Raw genomic sequence first — 20,495 nt, forward strand, 5'->3', positions numbered from 1 at the left:
TCACTGTTCATTGAGAAATTTGAGATTAATAATAGTCTATTTGCACTTATAATTTTATAGTGTAATTGAAAGTCAGGTAAACTCAAACCACCTTTTCCTTTTGGGTACATTTGTTTTAAATTGGATATCCTAACAGATTTGGGGTACCAGATGAATTTGGCTAGTTCCTTGTTTATTCTCTGGACGTAAGTAGTTTGGGATGTTTAAAATGGCTGAGTTAAAGGGATATAACAATTTAGGTAGAATATTCATTCTAATTATTGCTGTTTTAGATAGCGTGGATAATTTTAATTACCTCCGTCTGTGCAGGTCTTGTGTGATGTTGCTCCGTACTTTACTTACATTATTCTGTCGTGTAGATAAATGATTGTGATCATAGGATATCCCTAAGTATTTAATATGGTAAACTGTTTTGAAGGGGGATTTACAGACAGAGTCAATTGGTAGATTAATGCCTTTCAAACTGCAGGGTGAAATAACAGGAAAGCATTCAAACTTATGATGAGGTAAAAATGGCTTTTTGATACAGTCTCAATCAAGGCATCTGCGTGCAATATGAGACTATTTTGTTCTTTCTTTTCAATTTGGGTTGGGTTTCCCCCTGGGTTCTTGTGCCTGTCTCCTACCCCCCTTTTAAAAATTGTACTGGAGTGCATACAGTCAGTGTGCTTCTCAACATCCTTGCTGGTATTAACATCCACTGAGATACTCCTTGTCTGCATATGCTTTTTGTAACATAAACCTATGGAAAGTTGTTTTAATGCTACACAATAATCAGATGTTGTTAAGCCTACAAAAGTCACAGAAATAGGGTCATATTTATGTTCAAGGAAAATAGAGTTAGGTGTCAAAACTAAAACACAGTGGTTGCATTTCATTAGAAATATATGTATCATCATCATCAACCCCCTTTTCTACATGGGGTCGGGGTGCCTTGTCACCATTTCTCTATATTCAGTGCCACTCTCCTGCCTTCTTCGACACACATGCCTGACAGTTGCAGTTCTTCTCTCCCACAATCCACCCACCTTTTTGCTGGATGTCCTCATTTCCTTCTGTCCCAAATCATCTTCACCAGATTGTATTCTGCTTTTCTGCATATGTGCCCAAACCACCATAATTTGTTCTCCTTGACATTTTCTGCAACTGGCTCTACTTTGGCTTCTGCTCTTACATACTCATTACTTCTTCTGTTCCATAGTATGCATCCTACCACCTGTCTCAGGCACGTCATCTCCACCACCTCTAACTTCCTCAACTGCTTTGCCTTTACTCCCCAGGTTTCTGTACCATACAGTAGTACTGGTTGCACCACTGTTTTGTACAGCTTACATTTCAGCTTTTTTGGCATTTTTCTGTCATATACTGCACCTGATACTATGTGCCAGTTGGCTGCAGCTCCTCTGATTCGAGGTTTGAATGCCTCATTCAGTCTTCCTTCTTCTTGACCACCCCTCCTAGAAAGATTGTAGCTGTTAACCTGTTCCACTATTTTCTCTTCTATTTCAATTCTCAGCTTCTTCTGAACTACAAAATCTGCCTGCCATTACAAGTGTCTTAGCTGTACTCATTTTCATCCCATGTGCCTTCACTTTTGCATTCCATTTCCCTATCCTTTGCTGAAGTTCTTGCTCAGAGTCTGCCTGTAATGCCACATCATGTGCATACAGCAACTTTGTTGATCTGTCTGCTCTGATATGCTTGCTCATGTAGTCCATCACAAGTATGAAGTGGAAAAAGTAGAAAGGTGCAGTATTATGTTAACCAAATTCAGAATTCAAAAATAAATAAAGCCACTCAGGATCCAATCACTGGTTAAAAAAATAATAGATTGTATTAAAATAATAAAATGATTGAGCGGTTTTGCATCAACAGACAGACTTCATCAGATTGGGTCCTCAGTGATGTTATTTATATTTGGATTACAAGTATGAACAATGGTGTGCTCAGAGCTGAAACATATGTATGATCATATGCCTTCTTCGATACTTGTGCCTGACTTATTTAATGAGATTTAGTGTGAACGTGAAGAAAATATCATAAAGATTCTATACATTTTGAAGAAAATAGTAGGTGCAGTAGAGGTGCAGGCAGGAACACATGGCAATGTAGGCTGGGGTATGCCAATGGTGATTACATGAAAATATGAATCCTGTTATAAGGCAATGATAATTGAACAATGGAATCTACTGTATACATATCTGGTTTTGTTCAAGGTTTTGTTGCCTTTCTACATCTAAACTGTATATAACAATGTTTTCTTCTTTGCTTTTCTGAGGTGGACAGAAGCCCAGCAACTGAAGTGCTTGATTCAAGGAGATAGTTGAGACAACCTTCGGCATGCTTCAGGACTCAGCTAGCCTGATTTATAGGCCATAGATAATGAAACAATCCAATGCCTAAGATTTGCCACAGAAAAAGGAGACCAGCGTACGATTGTATGTATATATTCAGTTGCAGTAATTTTATCCTTTGTTAATTGTCTCCGTCAAATAAAGATCAACCTGCCATCTCTCCTCTGTGAAGTATTTTGTTTAATGTTTGTAACATAACAGTCTGATCTTTGAGAAGCTGATCTGTTAAATTATTCACAGCAGCGTAGTTTTGACAAAAAACTCTGTGGAATAAGAGTCTTGTAGCAAGAGAATTCTTGGTAATCACAGCAGGGCATTTTCCACTGTAAATTATCAATGTGCATTGCAAACACATGCATCCTTGAAAAATGTGTGTGTGTATATATATATATATATATATATATATATATATATATATATATATACACATATACCTTACGTCTACAAATATAGTTCTCCACAGTGACACCATGTAACATACCTGTCATTACCTTATAAACAATTCAGATACTACGGATGAGCATCTAGCTCCATAAGGTGTTTATTCATGCTGTCCTGTACAAGTACTATGTACACTACATGTAGCTCCTTGAAACTAGATATCAGTATATTTAAAGCTATACACTCCACACACTTCAAAGTAAACCATTTAAATTGGTTGAAGTGATGTAGTTTTATGACCTAGACACTCCCTGGGATTAATTAACTCCTACACTAAGTGCACACCTTTCTGAGTGAACAGACAACGCAAACATAACTCACACCTTCTTTCTCCTAATTTTAGTTTTTCTATTGATTTCCTTGCAGCTTTAAATACTGAGAGGAATTCATAAGGGTTACCACAAAGTCTAGACTACTTGTGCACTTAGTATAATCTTTCTGAGTGACTAGAAAGTGCAAAAAATGTGATAGAGATGTTCTTGAATACAGATCGTGAATACTTACTGTATACATAGTGAAGGTGTTATTGAATCTGGTCCACTGATTTTTTTAAAGACATATAATGGTAAGATCTACTGTAGAGGTTAGCTGTATATGTTGACACTATATTCTAGATCTGTTTCATTTTTAATGGAATACTATGTAGATGGTACAGTCACATATTAACCTGGATAGTAACTACAGATACGTTGAAGTGACTTGCTCAAGACAGATGAGAAAAAGTCTACCTCAGCGTAACAAGCCCAGCTTCTGGTTGGTTTGCAAGGTAACTTTATTGACACATTGATTATGTTTTAGTTCTGGTCTCTAATAAACCCTAGGATTTTTATGCTGTCATCTATTTCAGTCAGCAATTGCATTATTTGATTTTACATGTGTCCTACAGAATATAATTCTCAAAAAAGCCAAACAGTTGCAGAACAAAGCTTAGTTCATAGAACCAACTTTGGATGCAGTATGAAACAAACCAGGCAACACTGATACTGAACAAGTGTTTAATAAAACAGAGCTTTCAGGTCAAACAAACCCTTCATGAAGGGTTTGTTTGACCTGAAAGCTCTGTTTTATTAATCACTTGTTCAGTATCAATGTTGCTTGGTTTATTTCATACTACTACAGAATATACTATGGCTGAAACTTGTTACTAGTGAATAACATAGTTACAGTTTGCTGATGATTAAAAGGAGATGTGAATGAGACAGTAATTCATATAAACTGAAGAACTATGTCTGCAGGGGTATAGTGACCTCACATATAATGTAAGCAGCACCCAGAAGAGTTAATCACCTGCATACTGGATATAATGTGCAGGACCACAACAGACTGACAATTTGAGCCACAGTTCTCTGGAACTGTTTTGGAGCAGAAGAAACTACAAATGAGAGATGCACAAATCTGTGTCTTCCAATTGTTGTATTTAAATGTACAAACTTGGAACTTTCAATAACCATTTTGATTTGCCAGAACCTTGGTTAAAACATAGCACAGAGAAAAATCTTGCATTTGATAAATCATGATTTTGTTAACAGTACGAAGTGGTTAATGCTCTTTTCTGATATTTTATGGTTTTGTGGATCAATGCATATATAACTCTTGTTGGATTTGACCACAATTATATTGCTCACCTGATGCACAGATTTTGTTTGCTTTGCAGTCGCTCCATTCTTTGTAATTCCTTATCAATCCTATATTTCAAAGACAGTATAACTTTCCCTGGTATGTGTACAACTGGCAGCATGCCAGGGTCAATCTGTCAATCTGTATGTGATCAATGCTAGCAAGCATCCCAAATCAACAAAAAGATCCTGAAAAATCTTCCATGTTGTCGACCTTAACATGCCAATGTGTTTTTTCCACCATGGCTAATTTATGACATAGCTCATGCTCGTATTGTTGGGGAATGTATTCCAACAATTTATGATTGAATAATTCTCTAATTCTGTACTCAAAGCTGAGTGACTTTTGACCCCCAGGTGACACATGATGGCCAGAAGAGAGAACCAACTTACATAGAGACTGGTGTCAGTGATTTGAAGATTTGTGCAAATGTGATATTGCTCTCTCCTAGTATCAAGCTTGAACATCGCATTTTTCTGTACATCTTCACTTTTTCAGTATAACTCTCACGGTCATCTTTTAAGTCACTTTTTAATGTTTTTTTCCCAACTGATAAAGTGCATAGATATTCATTTTGTGCCACAGAATACATGTGCCTTAGCAGTACATTTTAACTCTGTCATACCTCTCAACTTGCAGAAATTGAAAATATGAACAAACGCACTTAAAAAGTAGGAACGTCTATCTAAAAGTCTGGATATCTTATTAACATAAAATTTTGAAAACCAAATAGCATATAACTCTTCCCATATTTGATATGAATGTGAGATACTACTCAGAAACATGTTTAAAAAACAGAGAATGACAAAAATAATGGAAAAATATAAGGACCTTATCAGAAAGATAATGTAACATCTGTAGACTTCAATGAACTATACTGAAATTTCTACCACACAAGGGCATTTATTTATACTTCAGGAAAAATGAGATGTAAATTGTGTGTCCTCTTTCTTTAAATTATTGTTGCCACGAGTATATGGGTCATGTAGTTTGGTCTGTGTGTACAGACCAGCTTCAAAAATCACATGTGATGATGGAGATTCAGAAAATTGTTTAAAGGGGCAAATCAAGCATGAAAACATGGACATACCTCCAAAAATAGGGACAAGTTGTACAGGAGTAAATCAGGCCTGAAAATAGGAACGTTCCTGCAAAATACTGACAGCTGAGAGTCTGTTCTGTGTCTTGTATACCTTTGCAAAATAAATAAATTAAAAAAAACTTTTTTATGAAAAAAATTGTATATTTGACCACAGACTTGGATATTTTCCAGATTCATGGTTAAAGCCACATATCTGTATCAGCTCTTTACAGATCCGTGCACATTTACAACTACTTCTCTTTTATTCTTAACAAGCCTGTTTACCTTTATACAGTTCTACATGCAATGGTGGCATCACATCAGTTTTTTTCTCAATAAATAGACTACATTGTGCTCACCTCTTGTGTCATATTCAATATTTAGCCCCAAAGGAAAGTCTTGTAACTCAACAAACTCAGTCTTTTACTCAGTACTTTAGAACAGCAACATGGCTTCCCTATAATGTCCAAAGTCCCACCTCCATAAAGATTCATAGGTTCATAGGTAGGTACTAGGTTATCTGCCCAAAGGCATTTATAAGCCTAGCCAGAATGTGTTGGCTCTCGCCACCCCCTTAGATAAGTTCCCTGTGCCTCTGTCCAGCAGAGCTGCTGAAGTGATCCCAGGGGAATAAACAGCCCTTGCAGGACTTGAACCCAGGATCCTGTACACTATAGTCTCAGCCCTTAACCACTAACCCATAACAGCTGTGATTAAATTGTAAAGGCCATTTGTAGAGCTCATCCACCAATGCTGAACTCAACCAATCACAGTTTTGTACAGAAAATCACTGTCATTGTGGTTGCGAAGTGTGCATCAGCAGTGATCCCTTTGTTTTGTGAGATTTCCCCTTTCTTCCTGTTTATGTGACCAGGGAGTTGGCATATGGAAGTTTGCAAGAACAAAAAAACACTTGCTTCTAATTTTATTAAATGGCTTGAATCCTGACCAGTTTAACAATGTAATGAGCCCTCATCAAGTTTGAAATCAGTAATTCATACAGGAAGTCAGTAATGTGTACCAGTACTCTTTTAGGGGTCCTTGAGCCATTATGAAAAATAGGTGATGAAGAAAGGGTAGAGTATTTCTTGACTGACAACATTCTTAAAACCTTTGTTTAACTGCTGTGGTGTTATCTTTTTCCTGCATCCTCAGATTCAGAAGTGTTGCTGATTTCTTATTTCATTCTTATTAAGCAATGTGATGAAAAGTGTGTATTATGCTTTCACAACCTTTTTGTAATAACATTTTTTTTTTATTTTGGGATGATTTCCCTCTTGCGCCTGCTGACAATCAACTCTCCCCTTAACCAAACATGCACATTTTTTTCTCCTACCAGGAAACTTTACCCAAGCTCGGAGACAATCAATTCAGAGGGGGGCAGTTATTCAGGTAACCATTATGGTACCTCCCCACCTATGCTACTACTTTAGCTATCAGCTGTGGAAATGTGTGCATCCACCACTGCCTAACAAATTCAGCTTAACACCATGGATAAGGGCTTGGACCTGGATGGAAGGTGCCCTATCTCACCTGCTGAGTGAGCCTAGTTTATCTCCTAGACTGGGACCCTGATGGGAGACTTATCCTTCTAGCTTTGGAAAATAGGCAATCCCACCAGTCAGCAATCTGCATTTCACTGTCATATGTGGACAGCAGCACCACAATAAATCCAGTCCCCTTCCCCAGACATGTGAATGCTCACACACACACACACACACACACACACACACACACACACACACACACACACACACACACACACACACACACACACACACTTTCTGCTGAAGACTATCATCGCCAGCCTGGGTTTCCAATCCTATGCCTTCAGTATGCTGCTTTGATTCTTGAAATGGAGCACAGCCAGACTAGGAACTATCATTCCTGTGATTCAGTCTTACCACTCACTTTTATGCCAGCTCCAATGGGTGCTGAGCCATTAATAGAACTTGGATTATCTAGCCACAATCAGGGCTTTATACCTGTATGCCAACAATGTAACAACACTTAAAATCATACTTTTGTATTCAGAATGTCCACATTTTAGCAAGACCTCCTTGAAGATAAAAACTCTGGAGAGATTGTTGCAGTGTCATATTTTTTTAGTTTCATTTAACTCAGGCACTATGACTTGAATTTACACCAGAGTTATCATATACTGCCTGACTGATATGGGAAGGGAGTACTATTAGTTGCTTGAAAAGGGTGGCAATAACGTTTAAGTTTATCTGCTTAAAGATGTATATGGGTAGGCATCTTATGGTTCCTGTAATCACTTGCCCAGTATGTTCCTATGAGCATACTTTCAGCTCAGATGCAGCTTACTTGTTTATTAATTTCAAATGCCTCAAGGCAAACAGACTATAATGCAGCTTGGTGATTTCACACTGACTTTCCAGCTACAGATGAGTTAAAGATGCAGTGCAAACATTACAGAGGTAATGAGTGGAAGGACAGGTGGGAACATAGGTAAGCATATATGTGCAATTTATCGAGTCCCTAGCCTGGCTTTGTAGTGCAGATAGATGGAGCCCTGACTACAAGACAGGTGACCAGGGTCAATTACTGGCCCCAGAACTGAAGAAGCCAGGAAGGAAGTGAAGGGAGTAAAGCAGCATGGACCACTCAATTCTGCAAGGGGCAAGGATGGCTGGTGCACTCATGAGCACCTAGAATCAGAGTGATTTTCTGTGTGGAAATAAGAGAAAACCACCACTTCTGCTTCCCACAAAGAGTTAGGACTGCTTGGAGAGACTGACAGCATCAGAAGTGAAGGGACAATCTCCACTGTGAGCTCACTGCACGACCCTCTCTGAAGCTTTGCCAAGTGTATCCATGATGTGGGTGCAATGGTAAACACTGAACCATCCATGGTGATTGCCTAAATAATGTCCACTCCCAGCCTAACCAGTGATGCAGAAAGAATGAACCAAAATGGCCCAGAAGGGAATGATGATCAGCAGGCAGAATTGACAAAGAAAGAAAGAAAGAAAAATAGACTCCTGGTGATAATGGAGAGCACTGGACCATGTACAATTCACATTCAAGAATGAAAATGCCAGTATAGCCTGCGTCACTACCAACACTAATATAACACCTGTGAAGCTTTTTTTAATTCAAGTAAATAGTTAATAGGACATCAATATGCATTTTATAAACATTAAGAATTATGAAACTCTATGTCTGTCATTACAGATTGGCTGTAGGCCACAGTTGTTTTCCAGAAAATCAAAAATTTCAGGAAGGAAAGGGAACAATAGAAGGCAAAATCACGGATGTTAAAAGTTAATAGAACAGGTTTTGTATCAACACGTTTTCTAAACTATGAAGTTCTAGTGCCTGAGACTGACTAACTGTAATTTTCAAAGTTTTACCAGAAAATCAAATATTTTATGAGGGGCAGGGCAAAAATAGGAGGGAAGTTACCAGCCAAATATTTTTCAAACTAGCAGCTGAAGCCATATATTATCCAGTGTCAGTCCTTATTAACAGGTCTATAGCAGAACATGTTCCAACAATATAGAAAATCGCACACATTATCCCCTTACACAAAGGTGGAAATTCCACAGAGGTGTACAACAGACTGATTGCTATTCTCTCTCCAGTATCTAAACTCCTCAAAAGATGTATGCACTCCCAAATGATTCATTATCTTACCTTTAACAACCTTCTAGCAACCTGTCAACATGGTTTTAGGGTCCATCATAGTATCACAAATGCACTTCTCAGTTTCACCAATACCATCAACCAACTCAGAAACAATGGTAAAATAGTCTCTGCAGTCTTTTAGACATGTCCAAGGCATTTAACACAGTCTTCCACCCCAATCTATTAAATACACTCTCCAAACTGAACCTCAGCCCCTCTACACTTCAGTGTTTCCAACGCTATCTACAGGACCACCAAGAATCTGTAAAATCGCTTAGTGTCCTATCCCCCCTCTTCCCATCACACTAGGAGTACCTCAAGGCTCAATTCTTGGGCTACTACTTTTCACTATTTTTACAAACAACCTCCATAGTGCTACCCCACTGGCTTCAGCTATCCAATACGCAGATGATACAACACTTATATGCGCCACTAATAACCTGCAACACCTCCATGATATAATATGCGCCACTAATAACCTGCAACACCTCCATGATATAACACCAAAATCATTCTCAGATACAGAGCTATGGCTCTCTAACCATTAGCTCATATTCAACCCCAATAAAACAAAACATGATCTTTCAACCCACAATATCCTTTCCCCACCAGCACCTTCTACATCACAGCTAGGAATAATACTAAAATTAATGCCAATTTACAAAAAAAACTACTAATAGTAATAACAGATAATCTAAGATTTGACCTACATATAGCACAAACAATTAAGAAAGTTCACATAAAAATGTGTACTCTTTACAGAGATTAAAAAGTACATAACTAACACCTCTAGGGTTACCATTCTATTAACATTTCTGCATGCTTCCCCAATTCTAACCAACCTTAAAAAGACTGATTTAATTAAACCTGAAACATGCTACAATAAAACAACTAAATTTGCAACTGACTGTCCACATCATACCCACCACTGTCACTTCTTTAAAAAAACTCTCCTGGTTAGAACTCCCACAACTTCTATCCTACAACCAGTTAACCTTGGCACACAAGCTAGTATCATCATCGTCATCTTCTTTCGGCTGTTCCCATTAGTGGTCACCACAGCGGATCATCTGTTTCCATTTCTACGTGTCCTCTGCATCTTTCTCTGTCACACCAACCACCTGCATGTCCTCTCTCACCACATCCATAAACCTTATCTTAGGCCTTCCTCTTTTCCTGTTACCTGGTAGCTTCATCCTTAGCATCTTTTTCCCAATATACTCAGCATCCCTCCTCAGCACATGTCCAAACCAACATAATCTTGCCTCTCTGGCTTTGTCTCCAAACATTCCAACCTGGGCTGATGCTCTAATATACTTATTCCTAATCCTGTCCACCCTCGTCACACCCAGTGCAAATCTTAACATCTTTAACTCTGCCACATCCAGCTCAAACTCCTGCCTTTTTGTCAATGCCACTGTCTCCAACCCATATAACATAGCTGGTCTCACTACCCACTTGTAGACCTTCCCTTTCACTCTTACTGGTACTCGTCTGTCACAAATCCCTCCTGACACTCTTCTCCACCCACTCCATCTTGCCTGTATTCTCTTCTTCACCTCTCACAAACTATTATATCAACCGGAAAAAAACTGCCCTTCTAAATATTCTCCAGCCCCATACCACAAACCAAAGTCTTCGCTCAACAAATAAATCTCTACTACAAGTGTCCAAATTCACTAATATGGCAGGAGACTCCCTATCTTCTCATCATGTAGCAACGAGGTGGAATTCACTACCTCACAGCATCAGAACCAACACAAATACCAATCAATTCAAAAAGATTCTTAACAATTATCTTAATGACACATGGCTTTGCTCCTATACTACTCCAGGCTAACTAGTTGTAATAGTTCTGGTCATACTTTTTCTTCTTCCCTAACCACCTCATAATCTATGCTCTCTCTCATGTCTAGATAATCTCTAACCTCATCCTTTTCTATCCAATTTCCCCCTACAAACCCTTCATCATTTTACTTTGAGAAACTACCATGTCTACACCACAATAAGGAATTATATCAGATGATTGTATAATATTGTCAGATGTAATACCATATAATGTCATTTCTGGTGTAATGTAAGTCTTGTATATTTTTTGTATAATTTCTTGTACAAGCTTTGTATAATATCTATATGTGGAGCTTTGCTCCCTGGGCCTCTGCTGAAAATGGGTGTTATCCCAGTTAGACTTTCCCAGTAAACAAATGTAAAATAAAATACAATAAATAAATAAAATCAAGGTCATTCTACCAAATTACACACCCACAGAAATGTTTTATGTTAGTGCTTCAAGTGAAGGATCGCTTAGCATTGGCTACTGATTTTTTTAAACTTGTTTGCTGGGGGGTTTGTCCGACATGACTTTTGTATAAAACATTGTTTGTGTTAAGGTTTAGCATGTTACAGCAACAGGCATCTGTCAAACTATGCAAATGCTGCAACATTCTACATGCAGTACATATAAGCATTCTCCATTATCACCTTCAGTCCTCAGTGTAACAGCATTCAATAATAGGAAAACTATGTTTGATGTGGCTGGCTATTAAAGCAATACGTGCTTCATACTGGACGAAGCAGCGCCACAATAGTTAGCACTGCTGCTTCACAGTGCAGGGTTCTCCACTTTGGCTCTTAGCTGGTTTTCCTCCTGTGCAGAGCTTACATGAGCTCTGCATGAGTTTTGCACAGTGCTTTGGTTTCCTCACATATTTGAAAGGCAAGCCATTGGTGAACTGTCAAGCTATAGATGAAAAGACAAACCTACTAACTTCCCAGAGATCTGTGTGTGTATAGTGTGTTTCCTGATGCTGAACAACATCTTTATCAGATTCACAGCACTCAACAAGCCAGGGACAAATTTCAACTGGATCAGGGCCAAATTCAGAAATAATCAGGGACAATTTTAAAATATTAATATTATTAACTGCGGTGGTGGTGCTACAGTAGCATTGTCGCCTCACAATAAGACATTGTCCTGTTCGATTCTCAGCTAGAGCGTCTTCTGTGTGGAGAGATGCGTGAATGGGCGTACCTCCGTTGAAGGTTGTGCGTCAGAGCTGGCAACTCAGCACGTAAAAATCTACTACCAATCATTAGCGGACCGGAGTTCCGCTGTGGCCACCCCTAAGCGGGAAAAGCCGAAAGACGCAACAAACATTAACTTGAAACGTTGACAGAATTAGAGAATATGAATTAATATACATTTGTCTAACGTGAAATTAATCTACACCTCTAATTATCGTTATTTATTACATGCAATTCACTACCGTCTCCAAAATCACCAATTTTATAAGGGAATAAGAGAGACAGAGCTAAAATTTGAATAAAAAAATCAGGGACAGTTGAGAGGTATGATTAGTCTTTCTCCCTTATGTCGACCTGACTGCGTGGGATACGTCTCAGATCACCTGCAATCTTGAACTAGATAAAAAGGGAATACATAATTGAATGAAAAATTAACAAGGGCATATCTTCCCGATCAGCATTACAAAAAAAAAAAAAAAATTGTAAAGGCAATTGTAAAGTGCTGCTGTAAAGTAGATCTTCTCTACTGACAGCATTCTAAGAGGGACTTTCTTCAACTGATATGGCTGGACAAATGGTTTGCTGTTATAAACTTCCGTAATGAAGTTTGCAATATACGGAAAGAAACTAATAACCCAACTTCCTACAGAAAGATTTTTTAGTCAAACATCCGAAAGGAAAGGATAAGAGAAAACCTGCCACTATCGAACATTCATACATCTCGACTATCCAGATTTTTGTTTCATATGTTTGGTCTGTTCCTCATACAATTTGTGATTTCTGGCAAATCACTGGGATGCTCTGAAGACTAAAGTCACTAAATAATGACATTTGAGTTCCATACTTCAAATCCTTCAGAAAATGTACAGTAACACATACCCTGTTACTCTAGCAACTTTCTAAGTTTATAAGAACAATATTTAAAATCTATCCCTATTTTGGGCAGGCTTTGTCCAGACTTCTTGCACTAAGAAGTTGAGCGCTAAACTAACTTTCAATTTACTTGCTCTTTTATTTATTAAGGGACGAATTTGTATGGTACACATTGTAGCGGAAATGTTATTTGCAACACTTCCGGGCCGAATATCTACTTCCAGTCCCGAAACAACATTGGAGAAGAGCATTTCATTAAACTTCTGTGCTACTCAGTAGCGGAATCTTGTTATCCCGAACAGGGAAGTGGAGGTGAGTTACTGTGAGTCGCGACTGTCTGGAATATGTCGCGAGTCAATAACGTCATAACCGAGTTCCATGATATTCTTAATATTGTAAAAATTGTTAGATAAAAATATGTATTCACAGAGACACTCCTACAGTATTTTTCATGAATTGTAAACATTCGGAGGTCTTGAAGAGTTGAGCAGGGGACTTTTCACCGTAATACAAGTTTTTTAGTAACTACAGGTGCTGTCTCCGGTACTGGTATATTTTTAATTCATGCAGGCATTGTTTGTGTGACTCCCATTTCTAATTTGTCAGTAGAAACACAAAGTGTTACTTGCATCAGTGGTCATTTTGCTGGGGAGAAATTTGCTAAAGATCTGTATACCGTAACTGTACATTTTCATACTGGATTTTCCAAACTGGCTGTCTGAGTTAATGGTGCAGTTCAGATGAAAAGGTTGGCTCACATGGGCTATTTGAACCGTTTGTAAAGCAGTTACACTGCCAGTAGTATTCTACACTTCTTACAGCTGCCTAAGTGTTAAACTGTACAGAATGGCTTTTCTACACTAAGGACAAGTCAATGGATACATGTGTGTAGATGTCAGTTTAGTAGCTGCTGTATAGTTATGTATATATATATTACCCTGTGGTATTAAGATGTTCTAAAGTGACTTTATTGATTTGCCAATATTACTCTGCTGTATAAACAAATGCTAATAACCTTGTGTTGTAGATAATTGAAAAAGATGGCCTAACAGTTCAGCATCTGAATATTTGACCCATTTTATGTAGCACCTATGTTGGCATTTATAGTGGGCAGGCTGCATACTTTGCTTGTAGGTTGTACTTGGTCGTTTTTATTCATAGGAAGATCACAGTTATTGATTGCTGTTAATGTTTTAAAAATGTTGTGTCTTTTAATTATTTTCTGAGTGCATTAATTAGAACAGTGTGAGGTAAAAATATGATTAAGAGTATGGCATTCACAAGTGAATTATCATTTGTCAGTGAGGATTACAGAGTGCATGAGGATGAATATGTATTGTACGCTGTAACTAGGGTGAATATGTTAATTGTTAGATTTGGTTAACTGTGATGTGGATATTTTTGTCTTCTTAGTGTGGCTGTCTTGCATGAATTTCCATTAATCTTTTACATTCATCTTCAAAGATGTAGTGAGGTTGTATTCTTTATGAGAAACTTTTTTTTGCAAAGTTCTTGTATGATCTTTTTTGGAGTCATATGAGGCAGTTTACAAGTAGTCAGCTTGAAAGTACAAGTTTTAATAGATTGTTTTGCAGCATGGCAAAAAAAAAGTTGACAATCCTTCTTGCTACTGTTAATATTATTCTTACAAAGAAAATTCTGCCTTAGGAAATGCAGTAAATAGTTTAAATATGTGATTATTAATGTAATGTTATGTCAGTGGTGTGTATGCATTTTTGTTTGTTTATAGATTAGATAAATTGGTACACCCTGTCTACCGTAGCTGCTGTTCAGACTGAGGATAGTTTATATTTGCTCCTTTAATCGCCATTGTAAACACTTAAATGAGATCACTGTAAGTATGAAATATACCAGTATGGCTCATTGCAAAGGAAAAAAATGAACACAAAGTCTACCATCACACATTGTGGTTAAATGACTAAATACCTGTTTTCAATAAACGACTAGAGGTTAAAGTTATTGATATATGATTTTCAGTAACCACCAAGAGACAGTATTTTTAGCACTTTCTTTCACAATTTAATGCCGTGAACTTCTTCAGAAAAAGAAGAGACTTCCCAAACTCTTCTTTTATATTACATAAAAGGAAGTGATGTCATGAATTAAACATCATAATCGTGAAACCATCTTTTTTTATATATAAAATAATACATGTATATAAGTATATAAATACTTATATACATACATATAAGTATTTATATACTTATATACATGTATTATTTTATATATAAAAAAAGATGGTTTCACGATTATGATGTTTAATTCATGACATCACTTCCTTTTATGTAATATAAAAGAAGAGTTTGGGAAGTCTCTTCTTTTTCTGAAGAAGTTCACGGCATTGTGAAAGCTAAAAATACTGTCTCTTGGTGGTTACTGAAAGTCTTATTCTTCGTTTGTTTCTTGGTTTGGTTCTACAAATATTTTTCTTTACTGATATATGATTTTGCCAGTAAAGCAGACTTTGGTTGGGTATGTAATTACGGTCCTGTATTAAGAGAGAAATTAAAAAATCTGTATCTTTTAGTTTAACAAACATGCCAAACATTGGTGTAGCTGCTAAATTAGCTCATATACCTCACTAGTACAAGTCTGGCAGGATACCTTTTTCATTTGCAACATTACACAAAGTCCTGCTCTTTTGCAATTGCAAGACCATGAAATTTGTCATTTAACCCTTTAATGGGCTTGTTTAACAAACAGCTATTCCTACCGCAAGAACAAGAAAGAGCACATTCTCCTCGGATTGTTTTATGGCGTGTTACCTGATTTCTGATTTAATTTATTTTATGTCCAGTTAATGTAACAGAATTTAGACTTTGATTGCTCAGACTTTAGTAGCAGAGTATTGTATTCTATAAATACTTGTATGGAAATCTGTGTGATTGCTAGTTTTTCTTATTAAAAAATATCAAAATAGCAGTTATCAGTTTCTTGCTTTGACAGTATGGGTGGTGATTTAGGATTGAATCATTCTGAGTCTCCAGCCTACACTGTTACAGTGCTGGGGAGACTTCCTCAAAAAGATTTGTAATGCCAGCATTCTGCACTAAATACCCAAAGGAACTGGAGCAATGTGACCCACTACTAATTCTGTATGCATGAGTTCTAGCATAGCACCATCATGCTGGGGAGAGGGCTGCATGGTAAAATAGCATATAGGTTCATAGGTAGATACTAGGCTATCTGCCTTAGGGCATTTATAAGCCTAGCCAGAGTGTATTTGGCTTCCGCCTCCCTATTAGATTAGCCTACTGTGCCTCTGTAAAGTAGGTCACAGAAGGTACCCTTTTAAGATTAGTTTACTGTGCCTCTGTCTAGCAGGGACACAGGAGAGATCCCAGGGGTGAATTTGCGATTTCCCATCCACGTGTCCAAATTTCGCTTGAAGAGGGTCATCGAGGGGCTATGTCTATTTCAGAGTGAGGGGAGCCTCTGGGAAATGAATCTGTCCCTCCAGCATGTCCTATTTATTTTTGTGCTGAGGTTTAGGTCCCTGGAGCGTGTAGCTCTAAGGGACTTGGATTTTTTGAGGTGGAGCATGCCCATTAATTCTGGGTTTGATTATGGCTTTGTACGTCAGGCATAGATCGCCTCTGAGTAGGCGGTAAGCAACTGAGTAGAGCTGGAGTTTCTTTAGTCGCGCTGCATAGGACATCTGTTTGTAGCCCATGATCCTCTTGGTGAGGTACTTTTGGGGTCTCTCCAGATGCTGCAGGTGTTGGGTAAGGTACATCCCAAAAGGGGCATTGTATTCAATTATGGGCCTGATGAGTGACGAGTAGAGGGGCACAATGACCTCTCTTGATCTAGATGCGAACCCTTTCGTGATAAGGAGGGCTATATAGAAGGTCTTTCTAACCACTTTGGCAACGTGATTATCAAAGGAGAGATTACTATCTACGTTGGTCCCTAAATCTCTAATTACTTCTTCCGTACTTATGTGGTAATTTGTGGGCACCTTGTTTTTCCCAAAGGGGATGACTATATACTTTTTAGCATTTAGCTTGAGGCCGTGGTTCTGGCACCAAGCATCCGTCTCTGTGAGACCCTTTTGAAGGATGCTTGTGTCAGCTGGAGATTCGATTATGGCCCCCAGTTTGCAGTCATCTGCGAACTTTGTCAGCCATAATTCCCCCGTGTTAGCCTGAACCTCAGAGAAGTATATACCGAACAAGAGAGGCCCCAGAACTGAGCCCTGTGGGACACCACTTGTAACTGGTTTGGATTCGGACATGGCACCTGTGATTCTGACCATGTGGGTTCTATCTCTGAGCCAGTTTGCAATCCATCTTGTGATATAGGGGTTGATATTTAAGCTGGTAAGCTTATTTATGATGCCCGAGTGGGGTATTGTGTCGAAGGCTTTTGCGAGGTCCAGGTAGGCTGTAACTGCTTTAGTGAATGGCCACTCTATGGACGTCCAAGATACCATAGTGAAAATCTCACGCATCATATAAATGTGGTGAAGTTTGAAATGCGGAAGAGCAATCTAAGGAAAACACAGAAGGCCAGCTGAAAGAAAGATAGCTGGTGAGAGGAGGACTTTTTTGTGAGACAGCTGCCTATTTTCCATTTCCTCTATTTAAGAAGATTAGAAGGGAAGGTAGCATGCAGCGGTTAGCGTTGCCACCTCACAGCAAGAGGTTCTCCGGTTCGATCCTCAGCTGGGGTGTCTTCTGTGTGGAGTCTGCATGTCCTCCCTGTGGTTGCGTGGGTTTCCTCCGGGTGCTCCAGTTTCCTCCCACATCCCAAAGACATTCTGTAGGTGGATTGGACACACTAAATTGGCCCTAGGTGTGAGTGCATGCATGTGTGTGCCTTCTGTGGAAGGTTGGGCGTCAGGCTGGCAGCTCGACACCATAAAACTCCACTGCCAATCATGAGTGGACAGGTGATCCGCTGTGGCAACCCCTAACCGGGAAAAGCCAAAATAAGAAGAAGCAGAAGGGGAGGGTAGCGTGGGGAAAGTGGAGGAAGAAGATTGGTATAATAAATGGAAGCAAAGACAGGCAAGCAAATGTACAGTGCATACACCGACTGGGTCGGTGTTGACTTGGGGGGGGGGGGGGTGACAGTGGAAAACTGCAGATTGACAGAGGGTAGACAATGAGTGACTGGCGAAGTGGGCTACAAACAAGGTATGGAGAGTGACACATAAGGGGAGCACCATGATGGATGATAAGGTAGGGGTATGGAGGGCCTGAGTGACCCAGAAGGGAGCCCACCCAGATTTCAGTCATCTCCATGGCTGACATTATGCATGGTTGCTTTCTCTGATGGGACAGAGCCAGCCCTGTGTCTATCAGCTGCTCAGAAAGATGATTCATAGTGGCAGAAGTCAGTGTTAACATCCAGGCGCTGATCCACCTCAGTTGTCAACAACAGTGGCTCGGGACAACTGTTTGGACCACACTTACAGGAGGAACCTGTGCATCCCTCCAGAGAGGTAACCACAAGGCCACCAGCGAGCTCAACAGGATTCAACACTCTGCAGAGAAGCAGGCCTCATGACTGGTGATCCATCAGCAGGCAAAGTGGCTGGTGCAGACCTTAGAAGGCTGCTACCTCACCTCAGTCTGCACCATGGCTGATCTTATAGAAGGAACACACACAAACATAACAGATTAGTACATATGTTCTAACAAGTTATGCAAATACTGCAGTACAGACAGTTGTGAACTACACTTATTTCCCTACCTAGACACTGTCATGTTTTCGTAGGGAACATTTAGTCTTGTGGCCTATGTTCCTGGGTGTTGTAAAACATAACACAGGCAGTGGTCAGTACAACATATCCCTGATTGGTAGAAGACAATTGCAACAGCAGATGATTTTCAGAATGTCCAGTTCTAAACCACATGCAGTGTGCTTACAAGAGAAAGTTGGACCCCACTCCCCATCGTCTGCTTCTCAGTGGTGGAGCAGATCTGGATGTCTTCTTCTCAGGTACCTGTGCCTGCACTTATTTTCAGAGTATGTGATGCCAGTGACATCACTTGCCAGGGATCTTTAATAAAGAGAAGTCTTCATAATTTGTTTTTTTCTCATTTGTGTGTACCCAGCTACTTGGTTTTGCAACATTTTACCTTGTGTTCCTGGTATTACACCTGGGACTGGGACTGCACTGATGGCAAGGTGGGCAGACGAAATGGAGCATTATAGCCAGCAGTGTCATTTATACTGGTCCTGCATGCCAGGGCATTTTTATATGCCCTAACTGGGCAGAACAAGTGATGTCATGCACACCATTGCATCTAATACCTTTTAGCTCCATCACCCCTCAGATTCCATAGATTTACTGTCAATCCTCCCATGATTGTAGCACATTCCCATGACTAGGGATGTTTTCATCACAAGCAGAAACCTGTGTCTTCCTTCCAGAGGGGTGCAGGCAAGCCACTTTTTCCAAACCCTTTCCTGCTTCTCCAGCACCCGGGCACCTGGTTGATCACATGTCTCTTGGGTAAGAGTAAGGGCTGTATCTTTCTACACCAAGGAGCTGGATTTATAGAGTGGGTCTGTCTATTAGCCCAGTAGGCAGTCCCTGCAGCCCTTGTGCAGTAGATAGTAAAATAATTTAGTTTACTGATTACATCAGATAGGAACCCTGCTGAAATTAGCAAATTAATGTGTCCATTCTGCAGGACAGAATGAGGAGAATCCTAGTCTGGTGTGCACAGCCAGACATGCTAGACACCACAGGATGTAGGTCTTTGAACAGTATAATCTCATGATGTAAAGCATCATTAGTGCAGTCAAATGCATTGCAGACATTGCAGTGTCTGTTCAGGTGACCACTGTGAACATATCCTCCCAGCCTGGGCACAGGCAGAGACAACCATGGTAATGCTCACTTTGGGTGTTAATGTATCTCTTTGTAGCACCCACACCCCCTGCTACTTAAATATATCAACTCTGCGATCGCATTTTACAACACTAAGATGAGTTGGCAAATTAAAAGGGAACATGACTAAGGTTACAACAGGCAGTCATGAAGCATGTAATGGTATGTTTGACATTTTCTTCTATGGAGTGCAATCTCTGAGTTATATTTAATTTATCAAATTCAACTCGGTATAATTACTGCATATAAACTTACAAATATTCTGTTTTGTGTGTGTGTGTCATATAATGTATATGTATGGGTCTAATTCTAAATCTCGAAAGCTCATAATCTCTGAATTCAAAATACTGAATTCAAAATCTCAAAAGTTCAAAATACTGAAAACTCAAAATACTGAATTTCATAATATCGAAAAAAAAAACTACAGGACACCAACAGTTACCATACTTCACCAGATGTGCATAGAGGACCAAACAAAAGACAAACCATATTAGTCTACTCCAAGTATAAGGAGGGGGGCAAGCCCCCCTGCTACTTAAATATATCAACTCTGAGATCGCATTTTACAGCACTAAGATGAGTTAGC

The 20,495-nt window shown here is 39.1% G+C and overlaps 1 protein-coding gene across 1 annotated transcript in view; it reads left to right on the forward strand.

Moving 5' to 3' along the window:
- Positions 1-13,236: 13,236 nt before the first annotated feature.
- MAPKAP1 (MAPK associated protein 1) overlaps positions 13,237-20,495 on the forward strand; it is a gene marked incomplete in the record, with an annotated part of 2,444,893 nt that continues 2,437,634 nt past the window's right edge. Inside the window, 1 exon segment of the mRNA XM_044057947.1 lies at positions 13,237-13,353.

The sequence above is a fragment of the Protopterus annectens genome, chromosome 16.part0, assembly GCF_019279795.1.
Source record: "Protopterus annectens isolate FY-2018-M chromosome 16.part0, PAN1.0, whole genome shotgun sequence".
In the NCBI taxonomy this organism is placed as follows: Eukaryota; Metazoa; Chordata; order Ceratodontiformes; family Protopteridae; genus Protopterus; species Protopterus annectens.